General features: G+C 36.9%; 3 long non-coding RNA genes across 3 annotated transcripts; 1 reads left to right on the forward strand and 2 right to left on the reverse strand.

Moving 5' to 3' along the window:
- Window positions 1–2,040: 2,040 nt before the first annotated feature.
- Window positions 2,041–5,175, reverse strand: LOC127160608 (uncharacterized). Its single transcript, XR_007826799.1, has 4 exons — window positions 5,005–5,175; window positions 4,780–4,841; window positions 3,055–3,119; window positions 2,041–2,883 (listed from the first exon to the last, which is right to left on the reverse strand). It is a non-coding gene; the product is annotated as an uncharacterized LOC127160608 (long non-coding RNA).
- Window positions 5,176–5,319: 144 nt separating this feature from the next.
- LOC127160607 (uncharacterized) lies at window positions 5,320–7,300 on the forward strand. The gene is made up of 2 exons (XR_007826798.1): window positions 5,320–5,626; window positions 5,802–7,300. It is a non-coding gene; the product is annotated as an uncharacterized LOC127160607 (long non-coding RNA).
- A 4,282-nt stretch (window positions 7,301–11,582) lies between these two features.
- Window positions 11,583–12,853, reverse strand: LOC127160603 (uncharacterized). Its single transcript, XR_007826796.1, has 2 exons — window positions 12,745–12,853; window positions 11,583–12,631 (listed from the first exon to the last, which is right to left on the reverse strand). It is a non-coding gene; the product is annotated as an uncharacterized LOC127160603 (long non-coding RNA).
- Between the last annotated feature and the right edge of the window lie 1,186 nt (window positions 12,854–14,039).

Here is a 14,039-nt window from a genome sequence, read left to right on the forward strand (position 1 = left end):
GGTGTGGAAGGCATCGGAGAAATGGAGATTTGTACAGGATTTGAAATTAGTAAATGGAACTATATAGCCGCAATCTCCAATTGTACCAAATCCTTCTATAACTTTGTCTGAATTGCTTAACAATGCTACATATCTCATTATATATACATCTCAGTCATTGATTTAGCAAATGCAAATTTCAGTACATCCAGATGATCTGATGCAGTGTTCTCCTAACAAAACCACCTGTGAAATCGATCTGTGCGGATTACTGGAGCTTTTAGCAGAAAATGGTCACAAATTAAAAAAAAAAAAAAAAACTACATCTAGTGCAGCAGGAAGTTAGGTACCTTGGTCACCTCATTTCAGAAAAAGGTCGTGCACTAGGATTTGAACAAATTGAAGCAGTTCAGAAAATTCTGAAATCTTTTTCTGAAAATTCTGAAAAATTACAAATTATGTCATTTCTGGGGGATATTGTAGGCCATGGATCCAAAACAATGCAAAAAATTTCAACTAACAGCAGCTTAGGTTTACCTGTTCAAAACCCTTTGAGCACTTTTTTTCAAAAAAAAAAAAAAAAAATTGGGGTTCATACCGGCAGTTCTAACACAGCCCCATAGAAATCGCCATCAGTCGATCGAGTATTACACCAAACGATTTGACACTGTTGTATGTGGAACACCACAGTGCCTTCGTTCGGTAGCGACCGCTGTTGAAGCTGTTTTTTTGCGAGTTCACACTTGGTGACATTTCACCCTTTAACTGTGTTTGTTCCACATGTACTGCCCCAGGATTTACAGTTGTGGCAGAGAAACTCTGCCAGAACTGTTACATTTGCACAACAAATAACATGGGAAGACGAAGTAAGCCACAAACTTACTCCGCTCACCCCACACCATAACTTCTTTTTCAGCACATCATGATGGACCTCATACAGTTTACACAATGCTAAAGTTATGAGTACTGTCCTGCAATTGTTGACATGTGGGTTGAGTGTTTCACTACATTTAAAAGCTGATGTTACAGTTGTAGCAAAAGCTTTAATAACAGAAGTTATCCCAAGGTGGGGGCTATCAGAAAGATTGCCCAGTGAAAATGGGACACATTTTGTAAATAAAATAAACACAGAATTGCAAACAGATTGAGAATAAATTTGAAAACCCACTGTGCATATCACCCAAACAGTAAAAAAGGCAAATCAGATTTTAAAAACCAAAAAAAAAAAAAAAAAAAATCATGGCAGAAACATGAATGGCATTTGTTTCAAACCCTCCCAATAGTCCTGATGGTCATGAGAGCCCATAAAGTCAACAAGATGGCCCTCAGCCCACATGAAATTCTTACAGATTGACTTACGAACTGTCTTACAGGTCGAGTGATGATCGAGTCTTCTCCCCAAGAGAGCTTTGCAGGCATCGATGGACAGTTGAGAAATTATATGATGTATTTGACTAAAGCTATCAGCTCTATCCACTCACAGGTGAAAGCTGCTTTACCGGTTGTAGTTGGAGAACACCGACAATACTACGAACCAGGAAAGCGGATCTGGGTTAGAGACTTCTGGAGGAAGACGTGGTACTGTCCAAGGTGGTTCCGGGCATATGAGATCATCCTAACAACCAACATTGCCATCAAGGTTGCTGAGCGTGATACCTGGATTCACGTGTCACATTGTAAATCTCATCAACTTCATGCCACATAAGCAGAGCCAAGGAACTTTCCCTGCTGAAAAATGGAGCTGTTGAGACATCTGTAGGGCTGCCTGGATGAACAGTGGGTCTGAGACTGACTGTGGGCCAGCAAAGTTTTCAAATTGAGTTTGACAATCATATTATCTAGGCCTACTACAAAAGAACAAGTGATTGAGTTGGATGGAGATATCTTAGATACTTGGAAAGAAGAAAGAACTGAAGATGATGTCAGATGATTTTAGAAAGAAACTGTAAGTAGAGGAAGAAGGAGGATCATTTATTCATTTTAAGAGATTACCACAGTAGAAAACATGAGAATGTGATCGTGTAAAATGATCAGAGGGGGGAATTGTGATGGAAATTTTATTTAATGGCCTTAGAATATGTTGAAAGGGTGTGTTCAACATAAACTTGTTTAGAAAAGTACAGTCTAAGTGATGCTCAAATCAAAGACCATGTCTCCATGATTAAATAATCTAAAAAGTGCCTAAACAGTAGAACTAAGTCATATGACAAACCAATGACCAGATCAGTGTAACCAATTACAGTGAAGAAGACTTGAGTGATATTGATTTTTACTCAACTACAAGGTATAAATGTACATGTATCTTTCTGTTCAGGGAGTCTCTCTTGGTTGTTGTCATCAGTGGGTTCCCGGCCGTGAATAAAACATTCCTGCAAAGAGCAACTAGGGAGTGGTGTCTGGTATATGCTGCGCAGCTGAGGAATAGGAGTACTAAAGACTCTACGCTCAAAAGACCACCACAAAGACAGTGATAGTGTTGGAAGACTATAAAGCCGTCCTCGGGCTGAAGTAACAGTGTACAGCTGAGAAGGGCGGTGAGAGTGTATAGATGCTGAAGACCTGCATGCCATGTGTGATTGAGGTAGTGATAGTAGCTTCTTGATGGGACACCGTCACCATACTTCAGGGAAGTATTGGATTATATTGTATTCAAGGAATTCTGGGAATTAGCTCGAGATACAGTATTTCTTTGGATTGTACTGCAAGTATTCGGGGAGTTCAGGGAATTAGCCCGAGATACTGTTTATTTAGTTGTTTGAGTTGTCTGTGGTGAAGTCAGATTAGCTTTGAGAATTTCCACGACAGTGGCAACTTGGGTTCACTTCAACCAGTTTCTTCTGTGCCATTTGCCCTGTGGTTTTAGATGGCACTTTTCCTTTTAACTTCTTTGTTCCTCTTAAATACCTACAAAACAGTCAGGAAACAGACAATATGTAATTCACATTGGTTTCAGCTTTTGAGACATCTGAATCATTCTCCCTTAAAAAATCGTCCCCCTTTTGGAGTTGAGAAAGATATTCTAACATATCTACATGTAAAATGCAGGTATTCAGATTCTTAGAATGCGACCATTACCTTTGAATGAAGTCTAAATCTCGGTCTGTCTCCTCCTGGTAAGCTTACTCCAGAGTGAATATATGCTGCGAACAGGTCAGACAAAAAGATGGGCTGGATTAACTCATTCTTTAAACCAAAGCTTATAAGTTATATATATATATATATATATATATATATATATATATATATATATATATATATATATCTTCTTATTTTAGTGGATAGAATAAGTACATTTTGGGTAAATTAATTTCAATTTAAGCCCCACATCCTCCCGAGTCGCGACTCATGATTCTCAACTTGTCTTGATACAAAGGACTCTCTTTTCGTTATTTTTTCCGCTTTTGCAAGTTAACTGTTTGGCTACATCAGAAACAAGTTTCTCAGGAATGAGGATAGTAGGAAACTGGCTCCGAACTTCAATGGCACATATCTTCAATTTCCCTCGTTTCACTCGCTTTCCTTCGTTTATAAATAGCTAATGCACAGTGCACTTTTTAGGTTCACTTTTAAATTAGCGGCAATTCGGCGTCAATTGCTTGAATTCCACTCAAGCAACAATAAAATACAACGTTAAACTCACTTATCCTATAAATGAATCATGGAACTTTTATTAACAAAACGAATAAAAATAGCTTACACCATGCTGTATGCTTAATATAAAATGACAAATAACTTTAATAGCTAGGCCTACATAAATTTTAAATAGCCTAGTATATTAAAACGGAAAATCGGTAAACACCATGGAACCAAATAAATATAAGAAACGTAGAACGTTTATTAGCAAAACGAATAAGAAAGAAATTACACAAAGTAAAAATCAGCAAACACTAGAACCAAATAAATAAGACACGAATGTTCAAAAAACCTTCGAAAAACACCATAGATAAATTACAAAAATCAACAGGCTTTTCAAACATTGCCAAACTTCTCGTCTGTCTCGCCTGACCTCACTCTGTTCTCCGATAAATAAAATCTGAAATCTGATCTGCAATGCGACTGTCATTCGGCACTCTGCATTAAGCAGCCGCGTTCAGTTTTATTTGTAGTGTATGTTCTCCAACTGAACTAAATAATATTTTGTTACTATAAAGAATCAAAACAACGGTCATGCGGTGCCGCGGTGGGCAAGTGACGTAACCGGCGTTGCAGTACACCGACTATGGCAGCAAGGCTATTCTCTGCATTAGCCTATTTTTTATTATTATTATTTTTTTACTCTTTGTACAGCAGTCATTGTTAATTCTAAATGTATTGAGTATGAAAAAATCTGCTGCTGGCTCCTCTGCCAGAGGGTGCCCCCCACGCATAAAAGTGAAACTCCACCTATGACACTGATCCTCCGTGAGCGGGATGACCGCGAGTTCCGAGCCTTTAGTAACGTCACATGTTTTATTTTGGCGCCCATGTTAACAGATGACTGCCTGTGCAAATTTGATTTACATTTTAAAAATAATGAGAAAGTGTGCTGAACAACACGACGTTCCCGTGAATCACAACTGTTGTCAGTGAAGCGTGTAATTTTTAATGTAGGAACCCAGAGACTTTCCACCTAAAGTCGCTATAAGGCCGGGGAATGTGTGAAATCCTCCCGCGACTGCGCTGCTTAAACCCGGTAAAAGTCTCCCTCGCGCCCCACGGACGGAGGATTCGTTAATCTGTGGTTACCGCGAATGTAGACACCTTAATATACTACTGCAGTTGCCAAAAAATGAGAAATAAAAACCGAAATAAGTCACTTACCACAGTTGTGAATTGTTCTTCTTGCCACTCCTGAATGTCGACCGTTGAAGAAAATCCCGCCTCTGTAGATTTGAAATTTACAGCATTATGCAATAGGTTTGCGTAAAACTACCACGATCTTGTCAGATCAACTGTGTCTTACAATATACTTAATTATTTTCGACTAAATAAACAGCAACACAACCAAATCCTTTATACACATTTCATAACATGCGCGTTGCTTACTTCTGTATGAATTCCAGTGTAAGTGTTGCCTATTATTGCCTAGTATTGCTCTGGGTATTTGTAGCTCACAACTGCAACAGGGGATGTGGTTATTAACTTCCTGAACGACAGCAATCTTGAACTGCCCATCACTTGGGTCTGAGGGTGTTTTAGGGCCCAACGCGCATGTTATAAAATGTGTATAAAGCATTTTGTTGTGTTGCTGTTTATTTAGTTGAAAATAATGAAGTATGTTGTAAGACATAGTTGCTCTTACAAGCTCATATGACAGTGTAGCGCCACGCCAGCAGAGGGAGCCCTTACCCATGGACTGACTGTTGTTGCTCCCTCTGCTGCATAGTTTTGTCTTTGTTTTTGCCACAGTTTTGTCTAGTTCTTTGCCATAGTTTTTGCCAAGTTTCACAGCCCTGTTCATTTGTCACTTTGGACTGCTCACTCTGTTTTTTTGACATTCTGCCTGTTTTGTGGATTACGCTATTGTTTTGCCCTGGATGTACTGCTTGTTTGGATATCGACCCTGCCTGTCTTGACTACGATCTGTTTAATAAAGTTCGCAAGTGGATCTTACACGCTTCCCACGAGTCCATGTTACAGACAGATGCAAATGGAGACTATTGGAAATGTAAGTTAAGCAATGTAGAAACAATTGTTTGAATTGGAAAGTATTATGGTTTTATGGTATTGATTGATTTAATGAACTTAAAATACTGTATGACTGCTTTTCCACCCCAACCTGCGTGTTACTCTGTAGTTTAGTTTCATTAATTTTATTTTTTGTCATATCTATTTCTTTTTAGAATTTTCCTGTGAAGAAATCCTGAAGGAGGGTTGAGATGAAGGCAACCACGTGGCTGTGCATTCCTCCAAGACTCTTGCATGAACAGTTTCAAAAAACATTTGAGCTTTTTTAAAATCTCAAAATGGCACTTGGATTGAACATGCAGATAAAAGGGAAATAATACATACCTTATAATGAATTACATCACTTTAATGATATTTCAGTTATAATAAATTGCATAACTTCAAAAATTTGTTGTCAAGCCACTGGAGTCACATACTTTATTGATGTTTTTATACCTTTCTGGACCCTGAAAGTGGTAGTTGCGTAGATTATCAGTAGTAGTACCCAGAAAGTACCCCAGAAAGTACCCAAAAAAATACCAAAAAATACACTATATATATATTACAAATACAGAAAATATATATATATTTCTATATATTGAGTTTGCCTAACAAACGTGTGTGTACTGTGTGTAATTATTATGTATATATAAATGCACACAAATTAATGTATATATTTAACAGAAATATGTCATTTATGTACAAAATATTTGTATTTATATATAATATAAATGATATAAAATTTATAATAAATACACATACTTGTAAATATTTCTTAAATATATACACGAATGTGCTTGTATTTATATAAACATAATAATTACACACAGTACACACACATATACTAGGCAAACTCAAGCTTTTATTTTGTATGCGATTAATCGTTTGACAGCCCTAATATATATATATATATATATATATATATATATAAAGCAAATAAATTCAGCACAATATACGAATTGAACATAGTTTATTTTTACTTCATGTAAACATTCTTAAAAGTGCATTCAATGGCTTTTGTTTGCCTTAAATTGGTTAGGACAAAACAATATTATCAATCAAATACTCAATCAAATCAATTCACTTAACAATGTGTCAAACACCAAAAAATGCCTGTATCAGAAAAGACAGTTTAGATTTAAATAGCAACAGACATAATTAAAAAAAGAAAACATGAGCACTCGTACAATACTGGTGTTGCACTAAATAGTGGTCACAAAATTTAAACTTCAAACTGTAAAACAGTCAAGATTCAAAACTTTTTTTCTTATAAGAGAAAACAATATTGTTTTATTTCACACAAATATGTGAATTCTGTCAATTACTCACCCTCACCATTTTAAACCCATAAGACTTTCATTCATCTTTAGAACACAAATAAAGAGTATTTTTAAATGAAATTTAGGTACTTTCTGTCCTTCTATTGATAATCTGCGCAACTATCACACAAAGTCCAGAAAGGTATAAAAACATCAATAAAGTATGTGACTCCAGTGGCTTGACAACACATTTTTGAAGTTAAGCAATTTATTATAACTGAAATATCATTAAAGTGATGCAATTCATTATAAGGGATGTATTACTTCCCTTTTATCTGCATGTTTAATCCAAGTGTCAGATCAACTATGTCTTGCAATATACTTATTTTCAACTAAATAAACAGCAACAAAGAGTCTCTAATGGGTGCAGTTGGTTTTATTATCCTGCAACCAGCATAAGCACCATGAACACTAAAAGTAAACACACAAATAGCTGGTTAATAAGCCTTTGGCATAACACAAATTTACAAATAAAACCTCACATCTTTTACAGTGCATCATCGTGCATTTGTACATATTCCATGCACATTAAATAACCCTTAAAGCTATTCAAAACTAACAACACATAAACAATAATTTGATCTGTAAACACATTAAACTTTTCTGGTAAAAGATACACAACAAAACAAAATTCCAGAAAGAGTCAATGTAGAAATGTTATATCATTAAAGATTTTACATCTCTTAAACATGGAACCAAAAATACACACCTCGCTCCGCTCACCAAGGGTGCAAACTTTAAACTTACTGCTTCCTGATGTAGATGCTAGCTTTATGGTCTTTGGGCTAAACAGCACACAAATGTGGACATAAGGCAAAGCAACTTAAACAATGTTACAATAAACAGCACCAGAATTACACAACCTGAGTTTACTTACATATGTACTATCATCAAAACATTGCCAATAAGAAACATTACTTACACTGTATAAGAGATCTCCTCAGCTTGCTGTAGCCGCGTTCGCGTTCTGTTTGTGAGATAAACAAGCTTAGCCTGTTCCTCTCAGCGCGTCTTCTTCTGGGGTAAATACAAGGAGGATTATTCCTCTCAGCTCCTTCTTCCAAAAACGAAAGTATCCGACATAAACACGTTGCTGCTTTATTTACCAGTTGATGTGGACGGTCATGTCGCGCGTCTCTCACGTGGATGTTTGTAATATCAATAGCAGGAACAGCGTGGGCGTGACCTAATTAGAGGTAATGAGCTCCAAGGGGAAAAAGTACATCCCGTTGTTTTCATACGGATTACTTTAACACAGATTTGTGTTAAGACTCATTTAAAAGTAGACATTTCAAGGTTTCTATAGATATATCTCTCATGCTTGTGTGTCATGTATTCGCTGAGGTTTAGTACATTTTAGTGACGCATTTCAACTGAATATTCACGGAGACTGAGAAGTGTACACAAAAACAAGTAAACACTTTACAGATTCAGATGATGTATTACTTTTATGTATCCAATGAAAACTGAGGGAGCAATTTAAGTTCTTTTTCTGTCATCTGGAAAATATGCAATCGCTCCCGCTGGCGCCTTAGCCGACCCCAGGACGTCTTTGTCGCGTACGGCTCTGACACGGCAACCGGGGTAGATCGCGGCTTCGGCATGTGTTTCGACCCCCTGTACTGCACACGTCTGCGGCGTGTTACAGCTCTGAAGCGTCCACTCTAGTCAATGCTTGTGTTTATACCCGCCGTGCTGCGGCTCCTTGAAGCGGTTCTCCCCTACCCTCCCTCCAACAATTTGAATTTCCGTGGGCGGGATTTAATTTAATGATATTCTAATGCACCGCGTTGTGACGTCATTGCATGCGGAAAACAAAGGTTGTAGTCCAAAGGAGCCATTTGTTGTAGTTCTTGAAAAGGGATTTATTAAAAACGAAATATCTCCTTTTGGAGTGGACTTTGAGATTTGTAACTTTGTAGATCTTTTTTATGCCCCAAAATAAACACCACACACTGACTAAAGTTCAAAAAGTTTAGATTGTGCTTACAAGGTCACTCGCCAACAACGGTCATTTTGACATAGTCGTGTGCATTTGTCCATTAGAGTGTGAAAGATAACTCGATGAGCTAACGTACCTGCATGCTGACCTAGCTGAAGCGGCATTATGGCGCGGCTGCCGCGCATCGGATGCCTGTGTTTACACAGTCGCTTCACAGACAGCTTGCCAGTATAACGTTACCGAATTAATTTTTGTTTTTGGTTTTATCATTCGTGTGTGTGTGTAAAACAAGACAATAAAAGATCTAAATTTACCTCATTTGGCAGAAAACAATATGCTAAGAATGTTGAATGCAACATCTCTGACGTTCATTTGCCAAACAAGCCAGACAGCAACTAAGTTAACGTTACATAAACAATTTATGTGACATTTAACAACATTTACCACGAAACATAAAAAAACGGGTTTCCCAAATTCAAAAGCCGACATTAAAATGAAACTCTCCGTGTCTTCTCTTCACTGTTTTCGCGCCGATAGGCAACCGAGAGGTTCTTGTTCCCACAATGCAAAGCATAATTCAAAAATATGGAAAAACACCTGTAAAAACCAAATAAGGAAAATTCCTTCAAATTATTACGGTATATTGTACTGTATTTTTACAGATTTTTTTTACAGTGTGGGCAAAAACCTGTGTAGGTCCACTGTGGCATTAAAGGGGTCATTAACTGAGAAACCAAAAGTCTCTTGATCTTTTGACATATAAGAGGTCACTGTACTATAAAAAAAACATCCTGTAAGTTTCAGACAAAGAGTGCGAATGAACAACATGACTACATGAGACAATGAAAGAGCTGTTGTATGTTAACTTTTTTTTTTTTTTTTTTTTTTTTTTTTTTTGCACATAGCACTGGTGCTACAGAGGTTGAACGTTTTAGCAGAGGACAAACAGTTGTAGCACAAGTTCAGTGTGGGTGACATGGCAAAAATATCATATCACAATTTTTTTCAGGAATATCACAATTCATGATTTTATCGTGATTCTTTGTCATGTTGGCTTTACTATTAAAAAAAGAAGGACATAAGCCTGTATCAGCTATGCAGTGTTATCGTGGCTGCTGTGTGTCACATGACAAGCATCATCACAAATCGTGGCCCCTCAAAAATCATGAGTGCATGACGCTGCTCCGGCTGCTGTCCCAGACTCTCTTGACTGGAAAAAAAGGGATATGTCTACAGTGTGAAGGTGTAGGTGTGAATGGACTCTATTTGAAACTATGCTAACTGATACCTTCTCAATTAGCTTTTTGTCTTTTTTATTTTAGATGCTGTTTTTGATATTGCTCTCATGATGTTGAGTGAACTGACCACAGGAGTTTAAAATGATCCAACCTGCAGCCGAAACGTAAACCATGCAGTGCTGTTTGTGGGACGCAGTGCGACTGCTGGACAGGACTTTTGGCTGGACAAAAACAGTTACAATCGGAACGATTTGTAATTATGAACTGACTAGGTTTGATAATATTTAAAGAAATGTACCTAACTCAAAGTGTTATGAAGGATTGCATGAACCAGTCCAGCAGAGGTCGCTAACGGGCTGCTATAACATACGACTTTAAAGACTAACACGTTAGAGGACAATTTAGTTCAAGCGAATTGATGGGCAGTAAGAGTTCGGTTTTGCTAGTTATTGTTGCTTTGGTGGATTTATGCGTGCAAAAAACAGTGAGTATATAACTGTTTGCAAGACTTTTGAGAACTGGATGTGGTAGGCTAGAGTTTTTTCTACAAAATGATGTGAAAATCATCTCGTTCAGTCGTTCACAGAAAACAGTATACTGTTGCAAGTTGTTCAAAGCTGTGAGGAGTTGGTTGGTTAGGCTTACTTCTGGCTGGCTGGCGCCAGGGTATCATGGGCAGATTTGTGACATGGTCTGGTTAGCCTGGGCCTCTTTGTGGAATTTGGCTCTTTGGTTTCAACAATGTTCTTATCGAATCTTCAATTTATCTGATTCACTCTGACACCTACAATCTTTAGCACTTTTAATTCCAAGCTGCTACATGACAAGTTGCTCTTTGCATGAACAAAGTTTTATTGACAACACCCAAGACAACCAAATAAACCCTCAACTGACAACAGAAAACATCCTGACAACAAATCTGAAATTCAGTCTAAGCTTTCATTTCTCTATCACTTGGGTCTAAGATCTTTAGTGTTCTATTACACCTGCTGCACAGAAGTAACCAGACAGACTCCAGACAATGCCTTTGAATATGCTTTAATAATGGCTGGGAGGACCTCACACCAATCACAAAGAATCCCCCAGCAATAAGGATACAACAGTTTATATAGGAAAAGTACATAGCAAAGGTATCAGCATGTCACATTACATCATTCTCTTCTAAAATATTTGGTTAACTTGTATGGTAAATCAGCTTGTTGCCCAAATAATGAGATTACTATTTTCAGACAGATGGCTTGTCCATATTTCATGATTGCAACACTACTACAGGTTAGAAGTTAAAAGAAGTTAGAATTTTCCTTCACATGCCATTCTCTCCCTTCTTACCTTATTAATGTGGCTAATTGAAAAATCCTTTAATACCTCATGTGAAACTGTTCGTTGTGATGTTGTGCTGAATAAAATCGAGTCATTTGTAAAATACTGAATAGAGGGAATGCATATTTCCTTTTACATTTTTTTTTCAACTGCATACAACATTTTTAATTTTTAAAACACTTTTGCAACACACAGCACACAATTCTTTATGTAACACACAAGAATCTAACAGGAAGTATCTTGATTTCCTTTTTTCAACACAACCTTTTAAAATGCCACACTAATTCATCAGTGCCTCACACTAAGCCCTCACGTGTGCAAACACTCATTGCTTTACTTAACACCAACCAATTACGGCTTTAGAATAAGACTATAAATAGGCCACAGGTCAAGTTATACAGTTTTTCTCAGTGGCTTTGGTGCATTTCTAATTTTGTATTTTCACCTATGTGCCCATATGTCTTTTTCTTTACTGTCACAATGACGTTTTAATGTGTCAGTGTAACTGTTAAGCTGTGAATCTAATTCAGTCTCTTTCAATCAGCATCCCAATAATGTGTAAATTTATACTCTTTAAATGGATAAATGGCATATATATGAAGTGCAGCCTTCTGCATTTCCATACAGTAACTGTCATTAAAAAAATAGTTTGTTTTCAATCTTGCTTTCGTGTTTACCATGGATTTTTCAACATCTCTCAGCCAATTACTTTTAATCTTGTACAGAAATATACATAGGAGCTCATGAAAGAAGAGCTTTAGGTTTTGAATAACTGTGTGTATATGATATATCCAAAAATATAATATTATGGCAAAGGTGTTTGCAACTTAAGACAAATGTTTGCTTTTGAGATGTTTTTGTGATATTTTGAATGCAGTGCTTCATTTTTCAAAAGATGTGAGTCATTTTGCATTTTGTGTGTGCAATTCTTGAATTTGTGTGTAAAGTTTTGAAAAAGAGAGGCAAAGTTTTGAAAATGTGTATAAGCAGTTGAAAAAAACTGTAAAGCTTTACAAGTCAAAAAAGAAAGAAAAATAAAAAATTACTTATAAATTCAATGTTATTATGATATATTTATAGATTTCAGCTACATAACCGGATAGATGGCTCTTGAGGCGATACCACACATGTTGTTCTGGTTTCTGGCCATACGGACGTAGCCTTTCTCCCCAAATGTGGTAGCCCAACTGTTAAAGCAAAAGAAAACAATCAGCATTTGTATTTTGCCCTCTAACTGTTTTGTTTAAAACAGATGTTCTTAGTTTATGATCTCACAATTTCACAATCAGTAAACCTGTACCTGTTTTTGACCAGCCAAAAAGTCCTGTCCAGCACGCCCACCATATCCCACAACCAGCACTGCATGGTTTGTCTTGTTGGTGCAGGATGGATCACGGTAAATTCCTGTGGACAGATGTAACATAATGTTAATAATCATGGGTGACATTTGACATTTGAAATTAGGCTACTGGTTGATATGTCCCGATTTCAAAATGGTCCATGAACTAGATCTTGCTCAGGACGCACGCTGTCTGTGGTTGTTTGGCATGGATCGGTTCCAGAATTAAATCACTGAGGCTGCTCTCACATATATTGTTTTGTCCTATCCATTACTTTGGTAATCACTGTGTCAGTCACTGCTATTTTGACAACAAATCCAGCATAAATATGCAGATGTCATCTTGAAACATTGCACTGTGTAAAACAAAAGTGTCATACAAATTCTGAATGGATTATAGCCTAGCCCTAGAAGGTAAGCAAAGCTTGCTCTCTTTTTTATCACTTACATTTTTTTCAACTGCTTACACACATTTTCAAAACTTTGCCCCTCTTTTTTTAAAACTTTACACACAAATCCAAGAATTGCACACACAAAATGCAAAATGCCTCACATCTCTTGCAAAATCATGCACTGCATTCAGAATATCACAAACACATCTTACAAGCAAACATTTGTCTTACATTGCACCCACAGTTATTCAAAACCTAAAGCTCTTCTTTCATGAGCTCCTATGTACATTTCCGTACAAGACTGAAAGTAATTGGCTGACAGTTTGGCTGACAACCTTTATTTTTTTTTTTTTATGGCAGTTATTGTTGTACTGTTACTGTTTTGAAATGCAGAAGGATGCACTTCTTATGAATGCCATATATCCATTTCAAAAGTACAAATTTACAGACTACTGAGATATTGATTGAAAGAGCCTCGATAGGATTCACAGTTACACAGTTACAATGACACATTACAACGTCATTGTTATATATATATACATACAGTACTGTGCAAAAGTCTTAGGCGACTAGTATTTTCATCAGCTAAAAAATGGTTTAACGTCAGTTACAGTCGGTCTTTTGCTGTAGTGTGTCAGTAGGAAATATCAGATTACATTTCCAAACATTCATTTTGCCATTAATCGTAATAATCCAGTGAGATTTTTGTTTGCACAAGGAGTCTGACAACAGTGAGTGCTCTGCACAGAGATCTGATCTCATCATCATCCAGTCTGTCTGGAATGACATGAAGAAACAGAACAAACTCAGACTAAATCCAGAAGAACTGTGACAAAGTCTACAGGATGCTTCAAGAAACCTACC

Source organism: Labeo rohita, unplaced genomic scaffold (assembly GCF_022985175.1).
Source record: "Labeo rohita strain BAU-BD-2019 unplaced genomic scaffold, IGBB_LRoh.1.0 scaffold_400, whole genome shotgun sequence".
Taxonomy (NCBI): Eukaryota; Metazoa; Chordata; class Actinopteri; order Cypriniformes; family Cyprinidae; genus Labeo; species Labeo rohita.